Source organism: Ixodes scapularis, unplaced genomic scaffold, assembly GCF_016920785.2.
Source record: "Ixodes scapularis isolate PalLabHiFi unplaced genomic scaffold, ASM1692078v2 PGA_scaffold13__105_contigs__length_92229423, whole genome shotgun sequence".
Classification (NCBI taxonomy): Eukaryota; Metazoa; Arthropoda; class Arachnida; order Ixodida; family Ixodidae; genus Ixodes; species Ixodes scapularis.
Genome location: NW_024609839.1, coordinates 50,774,369 through 50,797,157, shown reverse-complemented (window position 1 = coordinate 50,797,157; position 22,789 = coordinate 50,774,369). Strand labels below are relative to the sequence as shown.

The window sequence follows — 22,789 nt, the reverse complement described above, 5'->3', positions numbered from 1 at the left end:
TTTGCATTCGGCTGGAGAGGGTCACGTGATGCGCCGCTGGCGCGTTTTTGGCTGCCGGTGCTACAGGCAAGGGCTCAAAGGCAATTAATTACCCGAATTCGCCATAAATACCGCAGAAAGATTGCGAGATCATGATGTTGGATTAATTTGGGTTCGAAATGAGAGAGGTTAAAATGAGAAAAGTATTTCTGACAATGGTCAAAACCAGAAAGTATGTTTTGAGAAAATTTGAGATGAGAAAGGTTAAAATGAGAAAACTCGTTTTGAGAAGGGTCAAAACCCGAAAGTTTGTTTTGAGAACGGTTTAAATGAGAAAGGGAGAAACGCGAAAGTTGTTTTGCGCTGGGTTGATATGAGAAGGTAAAAACGAGAAGGTAGAAATGCGAACGGGTTCAAATGAGAACCATCCGTACTAACACCCCTTCGCAGTTTCTTAAGGACACCTTCTGCTACAGATACAAGCACAGCCTTTGGAAAACCGGCACACAGCAAGCGCTCATACTGCTCAGTTGAACTCGAGCGCATGGCATGGTAGCAAGACCTTAAGGTGCTCATGAAACACAAATTGACTATTCCTTTTTTAACCAGCTTTGAGTGGGATGAGTCATATGGTAACAAGGGCCTATTGGCCTTAGGGTGGTGGGCCCAACACACATGCTGCTCAGAGAGGGCGAGTTTAATGTCTAGAAACTGTATACCAGTAGTACTGTATTCGACGGTAGAAGGTCTTCTGACCATTTTATGGCGAGGTCTTTAATCCCCTTCAGCTTATGCATGAGGTTCCCGTAAAAAGTGTTCTACCATTTCCAGACATTAAACTACCCTCTTTGAGCAGCGTGTGTGTCGGGCCTACCACCCTAGGGCCAATAATAAGGGTACTGTGTAGCCAGAGTTTTGCAGTTTGCCATGCCAACATTCACTCACCACAAGGACACCTTCTTTGACAGGTCCGTCGTCGTTTTTCTTAAAAAGGACTTGCATCTCAGACTCATAGAAGTGAGTGCAGTCTTCGGTAGAAGAATCCATTATTCGTTCGACAAAGGAAGTCCAACGGCTTGGTACCTATTCGTGCAGTTTTATTGAGATGGCCAAGTTAGTTTGCGACAAAAAAGAACTGCACCATGCATCCCAAACAAAATGAAGACTCAGAAAGTGGCCCTTATCTGCCACAAATACATAAAGCAGAGGAGCTTCACTCACATCAGCAAGAGAGCCATCATTAGAGGCCTCCACAAGGACCTCAAAAAGTGTGACGAGTTCAGCTCCTGTGATTGGTCTTCCTGAAGAAGGTATAATTACGAAGACATTAGGGTGGTTTCATCTTAACCAAGGCAGGGTTCTGGGGTAAAATTTTTAATTATAATGGAGCAAATATTTAAATACATGAAAACACAAATAATAAGAATATCATCCATGTTTTCGCATCGTCCACCTTGTACCTGCTGCATGAGTGCAAACTTTAGTGAAACCCCCACTTCCCACATGCTTCAAGTCGTCCTAAAATTGACAGATTTAAGGGTTTTCAATGACACTCAGCAAGTTTCTAATTGGAACCTTATGTTCATTATCCCTAATTAGAACATAATTTTTAGATAAATATTTTGCAAATTAATATTTTTTTTTTGCAATCCCCGACACTCGTTGTGGCTGGCAGTTTGTTCCTGGAAAGTTTGTTTTCTTCTAAACCACCCTCATTTTAGAAATTTTCGAGTCTTGACAAAAACACTGGGTATGTGAAACTTTTTCAGCCCGCAATGCTACATAAGGAACAAGTTGAAGCAATTGAAAAAAAATTTGAAATGAAAAGATGCTGTCCCTCACTGGTATAATACTGCACTTATTCACAGGTTCTATAAGCACCACTCTTTCATTCAAACTTTTCAGGAACTTTCTGTAATAATGTAGAGAGTTAAGCTACCTGGCACTAAGAAGACATATCCAAAACAGCACACAAGCACAGGAGGAAGAAAATAGAACACAGGAAAAAGTGCTGACTCCCAACTTATGACTCCCAACTTACTCAATGCCCTGGAAAAGAGCCTGTAAGGTATTGTGAATAAATAAATTATGTATTCGGACAAAACAATATTAGGACGATATTGAAATTGGCAAACTAGAGAAATTTTAGAAGGCTACAACATCCGAAAATCAGGCCAGCGGGGCCGGCCTGTACTTTATGCAAATGTTTTTTTTGTTATTTTTTTTTCTTACTGTTTTTTCTTTCTTTTTTTTTTCTCTTTTTTGTTGTGACCTCATAATGTCTTCGTTTTCTCCTTTTCTACCGCAACTTAGTAATGTATCCGTTTTTTCTTCTTCTTTTTACCTTGTGGGTACACGTAGGCTTCATGTCTGAAGCTTTTTTCTCTTTCTTTGACAATACATAAGCTGGAAGTAAGCACTCTTAGCTGTGTTCTAGTTTCTTCCTCCTGTGCTTGTGCGCTGTTTTAGGTAACCCTTCCTGTAACGTCTGCAGCGTTGGGTAAAGTACATCTAAAAAGTCCTTGACATAAAGTACAAAGTAAATGAAAGGTCGTGTACTTTAAGTAGAAAAAGTAAAGTAGTAAAATAAAAAAGTATGCCAAGCACAATGTACTTCAAGTAAAGTACTATAAATACAATAACCTTTCAAACAGCTTGTGCGTGTTCTTTCATTGAACAGTACTTATTGTATTTTGCCATTGCATTTATGTTCGTGAGTATGTGTTTTATTTTGTGTTTCCCTGCTATAATGCTTCGGCGCTGCAGGTTGTTTCTGTAAATAAAATAAATAAGTACTTTTTGACACAGCCTTTCCTAATAAAGAGAGCATGACAACAGCCCAGTAGCTTCCGCAAGCAATGCTCAAGTGAAGGATAACCTCCTTGCTTCCGCTGACCAAGCGAGTAGTAGTAAGAGTTTGAAATGCAACGGGAGAGTCGTTCCCCGCAGAAAAAGAGCAAAACGTCTCCTCGCGTTTTGGTGAGAGTAGAATATTCCTCCCAGAATTTCTTCAGAGTTGACAAAGCATAATTTTGTGATATAAATTTAACAAGACCACATTTGGGGAACATACTTTGAAGTCGGGAGTTATACTTTTCTCTGAAAAGTACCAGAAGAAATACTTTAAGTACTTTTTCTGCAAAAAATACTTTTTCTGGAAAAATGCCGCAAAATACCAAGCAAGCGCTCACTCAAAATTCAAAAATAAGTGCAAAAAAAGGGGGCTGGGCGCTTGTCCGGTCATCATTTTTACATATAAATGTACTGTGCGTATTTTCCCAGATCTTACAAATTTTGGAATGGGCACTTAGTGTAGAATGGGTGGATGCGCTGTACTCTACGGTAGTACTTTTAGTGTAACATACTTAAAGTATTTCCCAACAATTGATCTTTTGTGCATGGCACCATACTTGAATGAAAAGTGATGACTAACTCTGGTAGGGTTACACTTTTGGACAGAGTTTCAGAGTTTTGCACTGCAAAAAATCTTGTACATTCTTTTTAGAAAAAAAAATAAATAAATAGCAATAGAAACACAGTGATACCATTCTTTGTCTTTGGCACTAAGGTTGCAAGGAGCTTTTTAGAAAGAGCATCTCTCTCCTCAATGTACTCTTCTGTGAGGTCTTCTTCCCTGGCCTGCATACAGAAAAAAACTGTTCTGAAAAAGTACCCTATGTATAAACTAAAATTATTAACAAATACTTATGGGCAGCTTGCCAGGTTTTGTAGCGAGATATTTGTGAATACAAAGAGTTACTGCATACTAATGTTATTGTTTTGTCAACTTTTGTGAACAAGATGATGTAAAAGCTTACTTTTTCTTTCCTGCCTTCAATGTAAGCGAAAAAATTAAAGGGCCATGAAATGATTTTTCTATTTCTTCGTTCTTAGCTTTCCTCCTCAACTCACAAATTGCAGAGTGTTAACAAAGGTACAGGGCCGAGTTTACTGCACGCAACTATCCTCCATTACCCATAAGCTCACAGTGCTGTGGAAGCTACGTGCTCGTTAGGCCAGTCACACTTCTATCTTTTTGCCACATGATCACGCTTCCTCACGTATACCCACGTGCACAAAATGGGGTCAGGTGATGAGAGGGAGGCAGCTGATTGATCCAACAAGCCTGTAGCTCCCACTGCACTGTCAGCTCAAGGGTGAATGGAGTATAGTCAGATAGCACAGGGATGCAGTGCTTGTGTCCAATGCGTGAGCTGGGGCCGGCTGACGTGATTTCGGTACTTGGGCACCGCAGATGTATCGCACTAAAAAGGCAGAGAGCTTTCAAAGAAAAAATAGTCCGCTTTGTTTTAAAAATTTTGTATCGAAAAGCAGGCTTTTGCCTTTCTACCTTCTTTCTTTTGCCCATTAAACAATATGCTATTAGTAAAATCCCATTCTAAATTAATTTATTCCAGCCAAAAATTTGCTTCATGGCCCCTTTAACGTCAGCACTATGTTAGACAGGTGAGCTCAGGAAGGCACTTCAAAGTAATTGCTTAAGGGGTATTCACACGAGGGAGAAATCCCGGGCATTTCTCCCCGGCAAGCGGATCCAGCGACGAAAACGTCAGGCTTTGCGATGTGCAAAAGCCTCGCGTTTTCATCTCGTGATGCGCGCGTGTCGGGGAGAAATCCCCGGGATTTCTCCCTCGTGTGAATACCCCTTTAACGACGAAGGGAATGAATAGACCAATCTTAAATAACCTCCCCTCCCCCTCTCCTCAACTCTGTAAGCAGTTAAGGCTCGTTGACACTCTTGCAACCGAGTAAGACCGAGAGACAGAACCGGTTTTTAAGCCTCTTGCGACATCTTAGGATCAAGTGCACTGCTGCGGAGCTGGTCCCAAGACGTCGTAAGAGGATTAAAAACCGGTCTTGTCTCTCTCGGTCGTACTCGGCTGCAAGAGTGTGAAAGAGCCTTTATTAAGGGGAGACACTGGCTAGAGGTTAAACTTCTGAACTGCCCAAGTGATCGGAATGAAATTTGCAGGGGAGATTTAACTTCAAATGTATGTGTACTGTGCAAATTTTCAGCTCTCTAGGACAATTTTACATTCCTGCATAATAAGATTTGTCACTCTTCGTTAAGGAATCTATGATATGCAAATGAAGCTATTAAAGGGGTACTCCGCCGATTTCTTCATGGTCCCCGATTTGCTTGAAATTTTGCTAAACTCGCCAAACAACATCGCCAAAATAGTATACCAAATATTAGGTCAAAATAATTTTTTTTTCACGAAGTTATTGAATTTACAATTTTGGTCCTCACCGTGTTTTTCAAACTGAAAGTCTCTACTGGCAACAATGAAAACGTGACGTCAGTGGAAGTGCAGGGGTTCACTCTTTGGACTGTAGAATTTGTTCCCAACTGATTCGAAGCAGTTTCATGGTGTTAAATGAACGCTTTGGAAGCTCGCTCCAGTCCCCGCGCTCCAGCACGGAACAAATGATTGGCATATTCTATTTTTTAGACTGCTCGCCCGACTGGCAAGCTAACCTTCCACTGACGTCACGGCCCTGAAAAGGGCGGGTATATTTGAATGTTTGTTTTTGCATCATTTTCATTTCCCGATTTCGCAGTAACTATTATGAATTTCACGATACTAAATAGCATACCAGAAAGGGTAAAGGCCGGGGAGTCAGAAAATTTAGTTAGTTGAGGACGCTCAAAAATCGGCGGAGTACCCCTTTAATCATCATTTTAACTGCTTGAATATAAAGTGGAAGATGTGGGACTTCGGGCTATCTAGTTTTTATAACCCAAATGTAAATATTTCAGGAAGAGTGATTACCTCAAAATATGAGATGCATACCTGTCCAATGTCCATCTTTGAAAACATAGCTTTTTCTCAATGAGGACATTAAATTAAAACAAAATAAAGTAGATAGCCCGATTCCCCAGTAAATTTCAGTTCAGAAACATCTTGATTGTGATACCAGAATAATTTTATCTTCAAACAAAAGATTCCTTCGTATAAAATTTCCAGCAAAAAGCAGAACTGAGAAAAATGCATACACTGCTTTACTTTGTTACTGCTTCACAATGTGTCGAAAATATTTTATATCAATGTAACTATTTGGCACATGGCTATGAAATTTAGTGTAAGAGTGTATAATATGTTTTTAATACCAAAAACCTCAAAATTGAAAAATTAACTTTTTAAAAAAAATTTGAAACTTAGGCCCATGTCCCCCCTTAAAAAGTACGACAGAAATCAGTGTCATTATGCTCTTACCTCGGATAAATCAGTCAGAAGAAGGCGCTTGACGGCAGGCAAAAAGAGAGTGTGACACTCCAGCGATTTAAAAATATCTGGAGGACAAAGGAAACAAACTTTGCACCACAGACACCTATTAGGCACGACATCAACACACACTAACATAGTTACGTCTTATATCTTTCTTTCAACTGGGTACATTTTGCCATCAACAGCACAGGGGCGGATCCAAGGGGGGGCGACGGGGGCAGCCGCCCCCCCCCCCCCCCCCCAAAACTAAGTCGACCCCCCCCCCCTTCCTCCTTCTCGGAGGGCAATTTTAAGTGGGTAGACCCCTGACCCTGACCCCGACCTCGACTCCCGACCCCCGACCCCCGACCCCCCCCCCCCCCCCCCCCAAATAAAACAGATTACCGGCCTGCCAGGTGGTAGAAGGCTCGGTACTTAAGGATGGGGGTTCAAAATAGGGTAGGTCACAACCTAGCAGGCACACTTGTACTCTGAACTTGGAGAACCACTCAGTCGAATGGGAGAATAGTATCCTTGCAAATTTTTTCGTCCACCCCAAAACGGAGTTCTGGATCCGCCCCTGCAACAGCATAAAAAAAAAGCTCGAGGTACACCTAAGCATTTCTTACGAGTTCTGAATGCGAAAGCATGCAAGCCACTCGTCCGCTCCCTTTGTCTTCTGCTGTGTACTAGCACACGCGCGCTTCGGTATCTCGGAGGCCATGACGCAGCGGCCAACGGGAGTCCCGTCGACGTGCGCCAGCTAATGGAACCGAAGGCACGCGGAAACTATCTGCCGTTTCCGCGCTTCCAACTGATGACGTCAGCTCGCTCCATGAAACAGTTAAAGCTTTCACATTAAAAGCCTGCTGGGAAATCAAGATTAAGAAAATGGCCAACCTACAAGGGCAAGCATGAGAACTTTATGGAGATGGCATAAGAAGTTTATGAAGATGATGAAGAAGGCATCTGCACATAAAAAGTATGCGTCCTTCTCTCACCAAGAAGGCTGACCTTGTAGTCTTCGCTCTCTCTGCTGTGAGTTTCCATGAGCCGGTGCAACCACTGGGTAGGTGTCTCATTGTCAAGAGTTGTCTGCACAAAGTCCTGCACCACCTGCACTTCCAGACGGGAAAGGGAACAGTCTATAACTTAACACCACCGCCTTTAACAATTCGCGAGAGCTCTGAACAGCACCCCGATCTCAAGCAGCGAAGTAAGGAAGGTGTCTTAGTTGCACACGTGCCCTTGATTCCTTTGTGCATCGTTGCAAAAGGCACGAGGCATTCATTTTTGACTCACAAGTGCCTCACTTTGGACATTGCTTATTACAAACTGAGCTATGAGATTGCTTTTCATGCTTCACATAGCCCCTAATGAGTTGTTGGGCACAACTTGAGAAATTAATGCAAAAGAGTTAGCAAAATGCCAGTACATGTCACTTTCCTTGCGGAGAGTTTAACAGTAGAACTTGATGCAAAAGAAAACAGATGCAAACCCACGCAATTAACAGGGTGACGACCAGTTCCCTTCGCCTACTACAAGTAGACCTGGGTTTCTTGTCTCCCCGGGTCTCTAGCAAATTTCTAGAACTGAGGCCAGATTCACGAAACGATCTTACGGCAAAAATGTGCGTAAGAGAAAACGTAAGAACAAATTCGTATTCACGAAAAAAAAATTATCGTAAGTTTTCCGCAGGTTACGACGGAATCCTACGACAGCTCCGGAGCTGTCTTACGCACTTTTTACGATCAGATCTGCATGGCCGACAGCGTCGCTCAGTCACGTGGTCGCGACGACCAATATATGTTTACTTTTCTACGTGCTCTTCCTGCGCGTCCCGACTTCAAGCAGCAAGAAAAAAGTAAAGAGTACTTGAAACAGACCACGACGAAACGACGAACAAGAATGCTGGACCCCCAAACACCCACAAAAAGCTCCAACAGCCACGATTCCATAGACCCCGACCAAGCGAGCTCGGCAGTATAGGCCTAGCAGGCACTCCGACTCGGCACAGCATTGCTCCGACGGTCCTTGGCCAAGACCGTATGCCCACGAGCGGCTGGCGTGCTGAATGGAATATGCCCGTGCGACCCTTGTGGACCCTTTCCGTATTATAGTTTGATCGCTGACCTCAATTTTAGATTACGAGGTTAATCTTCTCCCCGGACCCCTTGTTATCTTGTTTTCCGAGGCAGCGGTGGCGAACGTTGTCGTCCAAAAGGGACTCTCATTGATTCAATCTCCGTGTTTTATGTGATATAGAGCTCAAATAAACGCCGTATGGATTACCTTCGCAACACGGTATGTACACTTCGTTATTAGTATGCCGTTTTTATTCTGACACAACTGCACGTCACTGTCGAGCTATAACAGTTTGTGAGAGCAACTGAATGTCGGTCCAACCTCTCTTGGCCGAGTGTCACGGCACTATTGAGTTGCAATCGCAAAAGATCGGTTCCGAAGCGCTTACCGATTCGCGGTCCAACACCGCGAATCCAGCACCTCAATCAAAAGCGCACGTCCGCTTCGAGTGTAAACAGGTATTTACGTGGCTCTTGGTGACATTCTCGTAGTTCGAACGTATATATTTTTAACGTCGGATCGCTCCTGCATCTTCGAGGCTGCGAGAAACGTTGCGGCGATTTGTTTTCATCTACGTCGCTTTGCAAACGACTGGCACAGGCCGTCTTTTACCAACGATGACAGTTGTGTTGACTTCGTAGCGATCGAGTTCGTAGGAGTCAACGGAAGCGGTTATGCATCCCGGCCTTGGCATTCGGGCGCGTTTAAATTGTGCTAGCGTCGACATATCCCTGCACGGACACGGACCCCAGACAATCAGTGGTGGAAAGGCCGTCTGTGTTTGTTGTTAAAAATCCAAGTGCTCCAAACCATGCCGAGCTCTCCGATTCGTTGTTTGTGCTTTCAAAGACGCCATCGCTATAGCAACAGCACCGGTAAGTTCTAGTTTTTCCGTACAAGAACGTCGCTTTTCTCCTCTGACTTAAAAGCGCGTTTGTGAACACCGATTTCTCCTTTTCTTACGATGTTCTTAACTTACAAAGGAAACTTCTTAGCTAAGTTGTTGTAAAATAAGAAGCTCTTCGTGAATCTGGCCTCTGGTGATTGCATTTTGGGGGGTTTCTTTTGGGTTTTATTACTTTGTGCATTGCTCCTTCATTACACTTCTTGCCATTATCTTCAAGTAGAAAGTGTTTTCTTAACAGGGTATTCGGGCAGCCTCCGGCCGCCATGACAGGAGGTGAGAAATACTTCCAGGTTGTCTTGTTCTCGCTTGTTTCTGGGTGGGTGCGCGATGACTCTTGGACCACTAGCGAGCAACTGGGTGAGAACTACGCTCTAGAAATGCACCAGTGTTGTGCTCTTGGGAGCTCGATGCGCAATGGTACAATCAAAGTGTCCCAAGTGAAGTTCTTTTGATTTCCTCAAGATGGAGGATGCCACCGAGCTTGGATTCATCTCCTGTCAACATTCCCGCAGAAGCTTGCCATGTTCCCACAAGTAAGGGTGCCCGCGAGTTTTATTTAATTATTTACAAAAACCCACGGTGCTGAAGCATTATGGCAGGTACAGCCCAATACATTAAAAGATAAATTTCTTTGTGAAATAGGGGGTTTAACACGAAATAGTGGGGCTCGATTAGGAGACTATGGAAGATACCTATGAAAGGTGGGGAAAGGACGAGAAAACACTTCTATTTTTCTTTTGGAAGGCTAATAACTTTTAGCAAAAAATTAATATTTTAGAAGATGTTCACTTTGTTGGATATGTTCTGCTCGTTTTTGTCTGCTTATCCACTTGTGAATGAAACCAAGTACATCCGAGCGCCTCCAGTGCAAAGAACTAAACGTGACTAATGCACAAATTAAACAGGAAGATTACTTTTACAAACTTACCCAAAGCAGTGGCGGAAAGCTGAGCAGATCATGGACGAAACCGCCGTTCCATTTGGCACGAGACAATTGCGACCGCAAGGCAAAAAGCTGCAACAGAAAAAACCAATGATGGACCACTAATAACCGACACCTCCCAGGTATTACAACTGACACAGAGCAAATGACATGTCCACATAACACAACAGTGACTCATTCTAACTGCCAATGCAAAATTTTTAAAAAGAGAATGACATCTACATATGGTTATATGGTAAAGTAACCATTACCTAAACTGAAAATAATCCTCTAAATTTATTGAGAAGTTTCGATCATTTGGAGGCTACAGTAATATCCCAAGAGATAGCTCACCTAAAATCGAAGGCAAATCATGTTAAAATAAGGAGTAAGCTAACTTTCAATGTGCAAATAAAAAAATGAGAAAAAAATGCTACCGTAATGTTTCGAAAGAACGCCCACACAAATTGAAGAGATAGATGGTTAAAAAACATGGGGTGGGCTATCTTTGAGGATGCCACAGGAAAACTTTATTGAAATTAATTATAAACACCCCGGCACGGGCTACAACTACCCAAAGCGGGAACCCATACCGCAAATTCGCGTTTCACGATGCAATAAACACGCAGGAATTCGCTACAAAATCCTGCATCACGGGAAAGGATACCGCAGGTTGTGGACACAGCAGATTCGAGCTTCACGATGCGAAGGCCTTGCGGAAACCAGTCAGGAACTCGCATCTCACAGGAACAAATACCGCAAAGCGTGGACGGAGCAGATTCAAGTTTAATGGTGCAATAAACACGCGGGAACCCGCTACGAACTGGCCCGTCACGGGAACCGATACCATGCGCGCAGATCGCGGACAAAAATGCGGGAATCCGCTACAAACCCTTATATTAAGGGAAAAAGTAACACAGATTGCGAACGCAGCAAAATCGTATTTCACGATGCAACATACAGGCGGGAATCCGCTACAAACTTTATGTCACGGGAACGGATACCAGATTGCAGACGCAGCAGATTCGCATTTCACGGTGGAACATACACGTGGGAACAACTCGCGTGTTAAGAAAGCCGATATCGTGTGCGCAAATCGCAGACAAAACCTTGGGAACCTGCTATGAACTCGCTTGTTAGACGTGCCGGTACAGCAAACTGCGCAGTTGATGAGATTCTCGTCAAACATCGCGCGACGTCCAACAAGAATCAAGGGGTGGGCAATGTTTGGGAATTCTTATTTTTACAGATATTTAGCCAGAAAAACAGGATGGGCGATCTCCCAGGGCCGGGCGTTCTCTCAGAACTTCACTGTAGTTTTGGATTTTGTGACCTATGGAACTAGTGACTGACCTTCCCAGTCAACAATGCTCGCTTATCTCCCGTCGTGGCTAAGTAACATTATTTCTGCCAAGGTCACAATTGGCCAGGGCCCTGGAATTACTGAAAGTTGACTATCTTACGGTGTTTTTAAAACAATATCAAATTGTGCCAAACATAGGGGTGGGTTATCTTTCGGGGGTGGAGCATGTTTTTGATGGCAGATTCGTTTTAGGAAATCTAATCACATAAAAAGGAGGTATCCTGCCTGTGTGCGTCTGGCCAACAGCTCCAGGTAGTCAATGTCAGCTTCGTCGATTATCTTGACCGAGTTGTAGATCAGGTGCGAGCTGATGAGGGTTGCAACAGCAAATATCTTGGCATTATAGTTTTCAGAGACATTGTTTGCGGCAAAGCCTGCAACAAAATTTATTAGGCTTAACTTTGGCTCTATGAGATGCAAGATATAAAACCATTTGCCTTCAGTGTCCAAGAAGATTAGAGATAAATTCTGCCCTGAGGGTAGCCTGACCTTCAGTGGCTGAAAACGAGGTAAGGTTGTACATAATAACAAAATACACAGCGCAAAAGGACATAAAGGGAAGAGACACACCGGATAGAACAGAGCGCTGACTCACAACTAGATATTTTAATAGAAAAGGAGGAAGAAAAATATTTTGGTCACCATAAATCGCACGTGTAGCCTGTGCCATGATATGTGGTCGTTATGGCACATGCTGGGCCTTCATAGTCAGTTTCTTTATATTCTTCCTATTTCTTCTTCATAGGTAAGGTTGGCAATTTTCTAGGTCAATACTTCTAAAGATTTCTCCATTATTCAGAAAATTCAGAGTTAATAGCTTCGTATTATACTACTCGCCACAATCATATAGAAACACAGTGTTTGATGAGTAAGGAAGAAAAGAGAAATAGCAACTTAAAGGGAAGCTCAAAGAAGTCAGGAATGACTTTCCATGGTTTGGCTCCTGAATTCAGTTCCTGCACAAAAATTGGGCAGGACTGAACCTGAAAAGTTTGTATTAGAAAACACTTGCACCGATTGCCACACGGCTTGCAACAAACCTCTCTCCCCCCGTTAACTGTAAAAAGTGTCGACACATAATCGGTGACATCTGATGTAATTTTTACTCTTACAGCTTTTTAAAATTAAAAAAAAATGTGGTGTCTAGCGTTACGTCCGACGTAACCCAAAATCAAAAGTTAAAGTTACGTCCGACGTAACCTACAAAACAATTTAAGGTTACGTCCCACGTACTAGGAAACTGGGTCTTGTGTCCGGCTTTGTCAGATTATTCAAACAAAACTGAAATGAAGTTACGATGTTGTAATCATAAAATCACGTAGTTCCACGCCCCTCAGCCGTGGCCTTAGTTGACGTCATGGCAGAGGGGGCTGGACAAAGTCGTTGCATTCAGTTGGTTTCAACACGCAAAAGAGGTTTTTCTTTTTGCAGTTCTTAGAAGGTTACATACTCAAACTTCCTGTAACGATTTGGTAACTGGTTGCTGCATGCGATACCAATACCACGGTCAAAGAGCGGAGAACCCCCAGTGCGTTTGTGTCACGGCTACACGCTAAATCAAGTTGCCACTGAAGAGTGGTGAAGGCATGGACCCTCACGTTAGAGATTTCACAAATTTTTTTTCAAAATTTCAGGACAGTCAGAACATGATTTTAAGTACTAAACTAGAATTGCGCCAGGCATAACATGAAATATTTAAGTAGAGTTATTTCGGACGTAGCTTTGATTTTTATTTTACATTATGTCGTATATAACTTTAATTTTGTTTTTTTAGGGTTATGTCGGATGTAATTAAAAAAAATGTATGTACAGCGACGTCGGGTTCTCTCGGACGTAACTCTAGACACTGCGATTAAAAAAACTGTTCAGCTTTCGTTTAGTTGAACCGGAGGGGTACATTGCTGCCAGTAAAAATGTGATTACAACCTGCATTGCTACAAGATGTGTCGAGTATACCGCTGAGAAAATTGTTTATTGTTGTTGACAAAAACACAAAGAGCAAGGCAGCGTAAAAGAGGTATGTAAAAAAAAAAAAAAAACCAGGAAGCAAGCGAACCACGAAAGACAAACGTTCGTGGACCCTACCTCTTGAGTGGCGGGCTGGCAGACGCGCTCGCGTACGGGTTCTAACCTTTCTGCACAGCCTTGCACGCCACCCAGAATCACATTGTAGTAAGCACAAATATTATCACACTCTATTGAGTAAAGCTATACGCACTTCGGAGTGCACTTCGGACGGAAATGGCTATATGCACTCCGCTAAACTCGTATAAAACAAATGGTCACAACGAGTTTTCTGAGCGATGGCATAGCATAGGAAACTATTCAGAGGAAACAAACGATAGAGTATGAGACCGCGTCAACAGTTTTGCAATCTGTACGAAAACAATATATATATAAATCGAACAATATAGACGTGCAATTCCAAGGGGGAATAGCCACGGTCCACTTTTGCGCACCACGCACCTCAGCCAACGCCAACGCGCCTACAGTTCACAGGAACTCGCCAGTTTCCCACGCTTGACGTACGTCGTTGCACGCATTGGCGACGCCCTTCCTCAAATTCTCGCTCGATGCACTCCCAATCACCCGTATTCACCCGCCGCGACGTCACCGAGAGCACCCACCCCAACGTGGACACGAAGTAGCTCCAGGTTGGACGCGCGTCGAGGTGGCATTGCACCATTGAGGTACGCGACTGCCAGATGGCGTGCAGACCTAGCAACATCATCACGTGCACCATTTCAGTCTTATCCCCCTCCTCGAGTTGCAGATACTTGAAAGCGCTCCACTCTACTTCGAAGGAGTCCCGGAGCTTAAACATCGTCCTCATCTCGTCCCAGGAGAGGTAGGCGTTACTACACTCGACTAGGACGTGCTGGATGGTCTCGGGCACCCCGCAAAGGTTGCAGTTTAGGGACCATGGCATGAAGAACCCCTTGTGATGAAGCCAGGTTTTAACTGGAAGGACCTCCATGTGCATCCGGACGAAGAAGTCCCTTGTCGCCACAGGGACGGGAGGATTCGCACGAGTTTGTAAAGTTGCGCTGCGTCGTGGGGCGTCAATGGTTGTCTGTAGAGCGATGGCAAGAAGGATGCGGAAATGGCATCCCAGTACAGCCGCCTCTTTCTGACGGTCGCCAGGTACTCCCAGGAAAATTGGGCCTGCAGAGACTCGATGAAGCTAACAATTTCCTTGTAGAACCGCAGGGCGGCTTTCTTGGTCGTACGACCACTCGTGCTCACCACCTAATTCCCGAGATGTGGGAATCCAAGGTGGTGCAGGACGGCGACGAAGGTCGGGTCCCTCGCATCGCGGAAGAGCAGAAAACACTGCACGTGCAACTTGAGCACGATGTTAACGAGGCCCAGACCGCCGCTCTCTTGGTGCAGAAAGAGGTTGCTCCTTCGTGTGCTTTCCATGGCGGTCTTCCACACGAACATGTCCCAGCTCCGGTGTACCTTTCCGGCCTGCCTGCCCGGGCAGCAGACGGCCTGAGCCTTGTACAGCACGGCGGGGTAGCTGACTGTGTTGCACACGTGAGCTCGGCTGAAGAAAGACAAGTTTCTGCACCGCCAGGGCGACAGCTTGGCGGCAACGGAGCTGGCGGTCGGTCTCCACACTGCGGCCGTTGATCGCTGCGGGTCCACCGGCACACCCAGGTAGCCGTCGAGCGAAGTGCTCCATCCTCCGAAAGTTCTTGGCATAGTCTCCCATGCACCGAGCCACGCCCCCGCCGACTTGTTGATCATGGCCCCTGAGGCAGCGCAGAACCGGTCCACGTGTTGCAGGATGGTGTGCACCTGCACCTTGGACGAGCAGATAAACAAGTCGTCGTCTGCGAAGGCCAGCACGCGGACGTCTTTGTCCCCAAGCCGTAAACCTAAGATGGATGGGTCCGCATTGACTGCCCGGCAGAGTGGCTCCAACTGCAGCGCGAAGGCGATGGGCGAGAGGGGGCAGCCCTGCCGAACCGACCTCCCGGTGGAGATGGGACCTCCCCTCTGACCGTTGATGAGAAGGCGCGTGGAGATGTCTCGGTAGCAGAGCGCGATCCACCCCCGCAGCTCCTCCCCCACGCCGAATCGATCCAGCGCCGCCAGGAGGAACCTGTGGGACACCCGGTCGAAGGCCTGCTGCAGGTCCAGCTGCAGGACCGCCAGGGACTGGTGACCCTCCGCCGTCGCCTCGCCGATCGCCCGCATGATGTGGAGGTTCCTGGATATTTTCCTCCCGCAAAGGCTGTAGGTCTGATGGGGCCCCTATGATGGACTTGAGCCCTGTGTCAAGTCGCCTTGCGAGGATCTTGGCCAGGATTTTATAATCAGAGCAAAGAAGACTGATGGGCCGAAATTCCCCGACCTCGGAAATAGGGCCCTTTTTAGATTTCTTCGGGAAAAGTACCGTGAAGCTTTGCCGCATGGTCGGAGGAAGTAGCTTTCGTCTCCGGAATTTTTCAATTTGGCCTTGTATAATCTTTGCGGAACCTACTGCAAGGATATCTGAAAATAACATGTAAATAAACTTGTTTCGTTTGCCAAAAAAAAAAAGAGATGGCATAGCATAGCGGTTAAAGTTTCCGCTTTATACGCAAGTGGATGCAGGTTCGATCCACCGGTGGACCTGCTTTGTTTTTTTCTCAAACATTTTGTTTTGTCGAGGCATTTCATTTCATTTCATTTCATTTATTATACCGTCAGGGCCCGAAGGCATTACAGAGGGGGAGAGCAACAAGAAGGTTAATGCAAATAACATAATACATATTTAGACACACTCAGTAATAAAGTAATTAGTTATTGTACTTTGAAAGAGCTCAGAGTCCGTGATAATGGCGATCGACCGGGGAAGGTGGTTCCACTCCTGAGATGTACGGGGAACGAAAGATGAATAAAACGTGGTCGTGACAGAGTTAGGAATGCCCACCTTATGTTGATGATCCAGACGGGAGGAAACATAGACAGGCCAAGCAATTATTTTGTCGCGCAGGAAAGAATTATGGTGATATATCTTATGGAATAGGGAAAGACGAGAAATTTTACGACGTAGAGATAAAGGTGGTAATGAGAGAGTTGTTTTCATAGAGGTGACGCTAGCGGTGCGGTGATAGTTTGTGAGGATGAAACGAGCGGATCTGTTCTGAACGGCTTCCAATGTAGATACGAGAGTGACTAGTCCGGGATCCCAGACAGAAGCTGCATATTCTAACTTGGGACAAATTAAAACTTTGTAAAGAGTTAATTTCAGTGAGACAGGTGCTAATGAAAAATTTCGTTTGATATAACCTAACATGCGGTTAGCGTTAGCTGAAATATGCTGAATATGTGTTTTCCATGAAAGGTTAGAAGCTATATGTACGCCTAAATATTTGTACGAAGATACCGGTTCTAGATGAGCATTATTAAGGAAATAGTTAGGACAGTCCTGAGACTGGCGAGACACACGCATGACCTTGCATTTGTTAGAGTTAAGCTTCATAGACCACGAGTCAGACCAACGGTAAATAGCATTAATGTCTGATTGGAGTATGCAGGTGTCATTATGATGGAGAATCTCACGGTAGAGTACACAGTCGTCAGCGAACAAAGACACGGACGAAGAGACACTAGTGGGTAGGTCGTTAATATAAATTAAGAATAGCAACTTCCCTAAGACTGTCCCTTGCGGAACCCCTGACGCAACTTTGACAAAAGAGGAGTTATTGTTATTCACAGTGACAAATTGAGACCGTTGAGTTAAAAAAGACTGTATCCATGCGAGAACGTTATTGTCTATGTTAAGTTTGGAAAGTTTTAGAAGCAAAAGATTGTGAGAAACTTTGTCAAATGCTTTGGCGAAGTCCAGGAAAATGCAGTCCGCCTGGGATCCTCGGTCCAGAATGTGATGTAGGTCATTCGTGAAAGATAGTAGTTGGGTTTCACATGAAAATGATTTTCGAAAACCGTGTTGGGCATTGTTGAAGAAGTTGTTAGATTCTAAGAAGTTGACAAGGTGAGAAAAAATTATATGTTCAAGAAGTTTGCAAGGAATGCTGGTTATTGAGATCGGACGATAATTAAGAGGGGAATATTTATCTCCAGCCTTGTGAATGGGTACCACCTTCCCTACCTTCCAGTCTGATGGGAGAACAGCGTCTTGTATAGACTGTTCAAATAATTTTGTTAAAATAATTGAGGAGTATTGTTTAGTGTTTTGTAAAAACTTGGAATTAATACCGTCCACTCCTGCTGAAGATGACAGTTTCAGTTTATCTATGATATGACCGACACCAACGTAATCAAGAAAAAGAGGATCCATGGGCAAGTAATCGGCACTCTCTTGCGAAGAGAAATCGTGCATGTTATCAGTAGAGAATGAATCTGCAAAAGTACTATTTAATAAATTTAAACACTCATCGCTGGCTATACAATCACCATTTGCGGTTTTAGTGTGATAGATGACTGCGTCTTTTTGTTTATTGTATTCCAGAATTGTCTAGGATTGTTGATCAACATTGCGGGTAGGCTATGAGTCATGAATTCTAGTTTGGCGTTTTCAATTGCTTTTTTGTACACTTCAGCAGCAGTACGATAACGCAACCAACGGTGCTCGCACGTGGATGATTTTGCGGCGCGAAATAGACGCTTTTTTTTGTTTGATAAGCGTTTTAAGGCTCTGGTGAACCAGGGTGACTGAGAGTTTTCGATAACTCTCCTTAAGGGAATGTACTGATTTGTTAGTTTATTAACTTCGGTTTTGAAAAAGTTCCAGTTTTCTTCTACTGAGCGACTTGAAAAGAGTGATAAATATTCATCGAGGAAAGTTGCAAGGTCAAGATTAATTTTATCAAAGTTAGCTTTGGCGTAATCTCGAATTTGCTTTACATTAGTTGATGGTTTTGGTACTGCTGCTTTTACATTAAAATGCAATATGGAATGATCACTAAGTCCTGGAAGATAGGAGATGGGTGAAACGAGTTCAGGATGAGTAGCGAAAACAAGGTCCAATATGTTCGCCGTCAATGGGGTCACTCTGGTTGGTTGAGTAACTAATTGCGTGAAACAAAAATCTAAACAGAGGCCAACAAAATCATTGCATTCAGATGAGGCAGATGAGGGTGTGCCTGTTGGTGGGTTATTACCTGTCCACACAATATCAGGATAATTAAAATCTCCCAACAGAAAAATCGGCGAACTGGGAAAGCGAATGACGACCAGATTTATGGAGTCCTGCAAAGCTTTAATGAAAGATGATGAGCACGAGGGCGGCCTATAGCAAACTCCCATGATCCACTTCATGTGATTAGTGCCAAGACATACCCAAACTATTTCTAAATCGCTAGCTATGTTTAAACAAAAAGAATCAATATGACTTGCAATGGCAACTAAAACGCCCCCACCGCACCTATCTTGCCGATCGTTCCTGTAAATATTGTACCTTTTAGGTCCATAAAAAGGTTCCCAATCACGCACCCTCCCAGTGAGCCAAGTTTCCGTTAAAACAACAAGATTAGCAGCTGTTGAATCAACAATAGAACACAGGTCGTCTCGTTTTTTAATGAGGCTTCTAATATTTGTAAAAAGTACTGATACATCAGAGACTGGTGAAAGAGACACTCTACCCCTCGCGGCCTGTTATTGCGATGTTGATGGCTGAGATGAGTCATTACCGGGCAGGGAATTCTGTGTGACAGTAACAACCGGCGTAGTAGAGGGACCAACCTCGTACACATTTTCGGTGGTTAGGTCAAAAGCATAGCATTTATTGTTAATGTGAATTCTGTTATGTCGAAGCTTAAAAGTGCCGCCTTTTTCTTTCGCGAAATCGATTAGTTTTTTTCGTGCGATACGTGTCCCAATTGAGTAGTCTTCGCTTACTGTTATGCGTTTTGCTTTCAGGGGGGCCCTTGAGAGAAGAACGTTGTCTTTCAATTTGTAGGACGCGAATTTGACGATGACTGGGCGGCATTTGTTCTGACAGAACGTGCCGATTCTATGGGCCCGAACAATAGCTTCGTCCGATACTTGTAGATTAAAGGGGTATTCACACGAGGGAGAAATCCCGGGGATTTCTCCCCGGCACGCGCGTATCACGAGATGAAAACGCGAGGCTTTTGCACATCGCAAAGCCTGACGTTTTCGTCGTGGGATGCGCGTGCCGGGGAGAAATCCCCGGGATTTCTCCCTCGTGTGAATACCCCTTAAGGGACTGTCTAAATATGTTCAGAATTGTTTGTTCTGTCTGTGCCCATGTTTCAGATATTGTGTCGGCCATCCCGAAAAAAACCAAATTATCACAGCGTGAACGATCTTCAGCATCATCTAGACGTGTTCTTAGTACTAGGTTCTCTTTTTGCACTTCTTCCGCCAAGCTTCGCGCTGTGGTTACTTCAAGATTAGGGACTGCAGCAGTTTTATTTTCAACCTCGTTCAGTCTCGTTTTTATTTCCGTTATGGCCCCCTTGATAGATTCTTGACTTTGTTTAACTTCGTTAAGTGTAGCAATTATACCCGATTGAGCCTGATCCATCCTAAGGGAGCGCCCGTTAACGGCTGTCAGCATTGAGTGCATTTCGTTAAACAGTTTGTTGGGCCTCATTCATCGGTCCGGGATTAGATTCCACGTCTCCGGAAGTTTTTAGTAGAAGGTACACCATATCAACTGAGTCACAAACAGTTTTTTTAAACACTTGTGAGCACGGAAATAGCCATAACCATATATCGCTTGTTTTTTTAGCGTATAACGAGGGAGGTGGACCAACCTGTACGAGCAAGATGACAAAATGAGTGGTCCGCATGGTTCGGCTGATCCCGTGCTCACTCAAGGGCTGAAGAAGTTCGAAGCCGCATTTATGGGCGTTTGTAGGCGGCGCAGATGACAGTGTCGCCGACGATGCTTGGTAGATGTCGAGGGAACAAGGAGAGATTGCTTGCAGATTATCCCACAGATAGGTGGCAGCCTGCCGATGTCGAGGCGATCCAGCACGATGATCCGAAGAACCGCTCACGAGAACGGCGGCGTCACGGCTGGGCAGGGACTCAGGCACCGGAAACTGGAGGGCCGAAATCTGTACGAGCAAGATGACAAAATGAGTGGTCCGCATGGTTCGGCTGATCCCGTGCTCACAATATTTGCGACATTTTTTTTTTTGCGATGAACACTAAAAAAAATTAAATGTTGTCGACGGATTAAGTACGAAACGAGCGTGCTCGTAACAGTAATTCCTCATGTTTCATTATTGTCGACGAAACATCACAGAACTAAATGGTATGGGACTCCCTTTTCGTAGGTGCGATCGGGAAAAGCGGGGCTTGGGTTTCCGGCTGGACGCCGCGAAGCAGCGTGTACTGGTTAAGTTTTGTAATTAGCAGCCGCATACTGTAGCCGCGAAGCGGCGTGAACGCAGGCGGGGGGCTGTGTTAACGAGCTCCCCAGTGATACACGCGTCGTTCGGAAAGGGTTGCCCAAGCGACATGAGCTCTCCGCGGAGTGCGTATAGCCATTTCCGTCCGAAGTGCACTCCGGAGTGCGTATAGCTTTACTCATCATGAGTACCTGTCCCCACATCCAGATGCCCATCGTTTCAGGTCGGACCGTGGGGCCTATTCCGAATCCCTTGGTCTTCCCCATCAGTTGGTTCATGAGGAAAGACTTGCCGGAGTGGAACTTCCCGACGACGGCTATGGTCGCCACGGGCCCCTCAATTTTAGACACGACCTGAGAGGAAGACCCCACACGAAGCATGAATCGGATTGTGGAAGACCCGCCATAGAGCAATAAAACGCGCCACATCGTGACTTTTTTCTTCTTTTTCTTTGTTAGCTTGCCACACTCAGACGTTTTCAACTCTTCACAAAGAGCCTCAATGCGGTGATCTTCCTTCGTGGAAGACACTCTCGGCAGAGACTCTTCAAATTTGCGCAGAGATTTGTCATCATCGGCGGTCGAACACGGAATGAATGAAGCCGAAGCCTCGAAATGTAAGTTAAGTTCCTCACCTTTATATTTTCCTTCACCAACACGAGCCTTTTGTGGCTTAGGTCTTGTTTAACTAGTTGCAGAGGCTCGTCCGCAAATTGTCTGAAATCTGAAAATGCAGGAATTTTAAAGCGGGTCGAATGCGACTGCCGACTGCATCCTACGCCAAATGTCTGGTTCGAGTGAATAAACGCAGCACGCGAACTCATCTCAGCAGGCTTACTTGCTTTTCCGAAGGAAACCAAGCAGGAAATAAGTATGAATAAGATAGGTACAGGGATATTCTGAAATATTTTTGAACCAGCCGCGGTCGCCATGCTTCGAAGCGCGGAAGCAGCAAAGAGATGCAGGGTTGCCACTGGGTTGGGAGTCAAAGTAGCCAAATCACGTACAGAAAGTAGCCAAAAGTAGCAATTTTATTCAAAATTTCGCCAAAAAGTCGCCACACCAAATATTTGCATTATAAAGGTACTAAAAATAAAGAAGAAATATCGAACACTATATTAAAGTTTAATAACTAGCAGTCTTGAGTTTACTGCACACACGTGCCGGTCGTATTCGGTCGTAAATTGCATAAATTTTTAGAACGTTTTATACTAATATCAAACACTATAGTGAAGTTCCAGTAGATGCTGTTGGCGCCAGAATAGTTTGCAGTAATTTTCTGGAGCACTTCATCTGGGACCATGTATCTTGACTTAAACAGCGCAAAAACGTTACGTAAGGAAGAGACAACAGGAAGGAAAGAGCGCTGACTCACAACTGAGGTTTTAATAATGATGTAGTGAAAGAGAAGGAAGGTGTCAAGTGCAGTAATATTATTAAATTAAAGAAGGTTATAATTATTAACCTCTTTCTAAGGGCCATATTAACGGAATGACAATTTGCAATTCTAAGTAACCCAAGTGAATATATCTACGTACAAATATTCAGATGTGATCTACAAAGTTGTCGGTGACCCCTTGACACCTTCCTTCTCTTTCACTACATCATTATTAAAACCTCAGTTGTGAGTCAGCGCTCTTTCCTTCCTGTTGTCTCTTCCTTACGTAACGTTTTTGCGCTGTTTAAGTCAAGATGTCTATCCAACTCGCCCAGCAACTCATTTTGGGACCATGTATCTAGATTATGTTTTCTGCTGCAGTCAGAGGCCAAACTTTATTTTTTGGATGAACCTCGGAAGGTCAAGCTTTATCTTATTGCAAAGTTCAGTTTTGGTCAGCGCTACGTGGGAGAATACTCTCTGCTTCGGCATTTGAGACTGGAAGCGTCAGAATCTTGTCGGCACCTGCGATTACTACACTCTCAAGAAAAAAAGGGTGTATCGTTACACCCTTTGTCCCATATA

General features: G+C 44.4%; 1 pseudogene; it reads right to left on the bottom strand.

Annotated features, from left to right (window-relative positions):
* The window catches only part of LOC115321235, a 42,840-nt pseudogene extending 21,063 nt beyond the window's left edge, over positions 1-21,777 (bottom strand).
* Positions 21,778-22,789: the final 1,012 nt, after the last annotated feature.